This window comes from Limulus polyphemus, unplaced genomic scaffold (assembly GCF_000517525.1).
Source record: "Limulus polyphemus unplaced genomic scaffold, Limulus_polyphemus-2.1.2 Scaffold3832, whole genome shotgun sequence".
Taxonomy (NCBI): Eukaryota; Metazoa; Arthropoda; class Merostomata; order Xiphosura; family Limulidae; genus Limulus; species Limulus polyphemus.
The window spans coordinates 57,036-58,881 of NW_013669442.1; the positions used below are offsets into that span (position 1 = coordinate 57,036).

Consider the following 1,846-nt stretch of genomic DNA (forward strand, 5'->3'; position numbering starts at 1 on the left):
AGTGCATCAATAATATGTAAAAAAAAAAAATTCTTTGATTTCACATTTTACTGTTAGTAAAACACTTTTTAATGTCCATTTTATGGCATGTTATAGAATATTACTGGTGCAAGTCTTCACTTTTGATTCAAACGCATGCATTTTTTGCATGTGTAAGATTCACATATAAATTCAGAATAATGAAATATTTTGTAATTTTGAAAGTAGAAATTTAATACAAGTTTAAAATTGAGTAGCAGTTTTCAGAAGATAATTTTGATTTGGTTAGGTTTGAAACCATTTGTGTGGCTGTTCATGGTTGACACTATTAAAACTAGCACTTTTCCATTATTGCTCATTACTGAGATTTGGATTAGATTATGATATGTTTTGAATAAACTAATTTATAATAACCCATTGGATATTGAACTGACAGGTTGGGGAAGTACTTTCAATTTCAATTTTTTTTTTAATTTACTGTTTACTTCAGAAGTCTAGACTGTTATGATATTTATTTTCCATAAACAATTAATATCTTGCTATAATAGAGCATGTGTACATTTTAATTTGTTGTAAAGTTTGGGACATCAGAACAGGTTAGTGAAGATTTGGCACACACAGGTTCATCTGCTTGACCAACAAGCACTCAAAATATTGACCCTTTTTAAATTGCCTGAAACCCCCACTGGCTCAGCAGTAGGTTTGAGAGCTTACATACTAAAGATAGGGGTTTAATCCCTGCAGTGGGCACAGTGCCGATAGTCCATTATGCAGTTTTGAGCTTAAAAACAAACAATTTCTATATGCTTACTTATGTATTATTGCAAGATGAAAACAAGAAATATCAAATTGCAGTGATGGAAAGATAAAAAAGAAATTAAGTGTAGTGAATGTAAAAGTTGTAATACATTTCAAAGTAAAATATATTTCAAGTATTCTTATTTAAGGTCATAAAATTAACAGTTGGTTCTTGAGCTTGAGAATGTGGAATACTTCTTTTTTCTTCCTTTTTGATTAGTGACAATGATATTGTTCTTTAGAATAAGCATTAAATTACACAAATATTTATGGTACGTGAAAGAGCCTTCGGGTGACCTTTGAAGACGATCACTTAGTAACGAAGCAAGTAAAATAAAAGAAAGGCTGGTTATAGGTTAGTTGTTGGTTTTGGTAATTTTTGTCTGATGATGATTTTTTTTACATTGTACATGACCCAAAACATTTATTTTTAATTGTTAGATATACTTAGTAGTGTTTATTGTTTATGCTTAAGTACTTGCAGAATATCATGCCTTATTTTTGGGAAATTTGTATTTTCAACAGATCTTGTAGGCGAGTAGACATTACAAAGACTTCCCCAGGAAAGAAGTACAGACAAGAAAAAACTCACTATCAGCTAGCTGAGATTATTCCTCAAGTTTTTCATCATTATCAGGTAGGGCAGATTTTGCAAGATCTATATGTATTAACTTTAACTTCAATAAAGGGCTCTTTCAAGTTCAAGTTAAAATTTTTATCTCTCCATGTATCACTTCCTCTTTAACAAAGTGCTATTGGTTCCAATTGCCATGAATACAATCTAGAAGAGATCTGGACAGGGTTTAAGGAAAAAATTAAAATATTCTGTGAATTTTGAACATTTTATAGACCATATTATAATTTGTAGTTTTATGCTTATTTTCATTGAAATGTAGTATAATAACTGTGGATTAAACATTACAGTATTTTTGTAAAATTTCAGCCACTGGTATTAAGTCATATAAAATTAATATTGGTAATACACAAATGTATAATATAGATACCTATTATAGTATAGGGGTCTGCAGTGGCATTAAGCAGTCTTGAACAATCCGCTCTGGTTCATGCA

The 1,846-nt window shown here is 30.1% G+C and overlaps 1 protein-coding gene across 1 annotated transcript in view; it reads left to right on the forward strand.

The window, feature by feature from the left end:
- The first annotated feature begins 1,306 nt into the window (after positions 1-1,306).
- Positions 1,307-1,846, forward strand: part of LOC111088471 — an 11,586-nt gene continuing 11,046 nt past the window's right edge. Inside the window, exon 1 of the mRNA XM_022398707.1 lies at positions 1,307-1,414. The gene's annotated coding sequence lies outside the window, so the exon portion shown is untranslated. The remainder of the gene's footprint in view (positions 1,415-1,846) is intronic.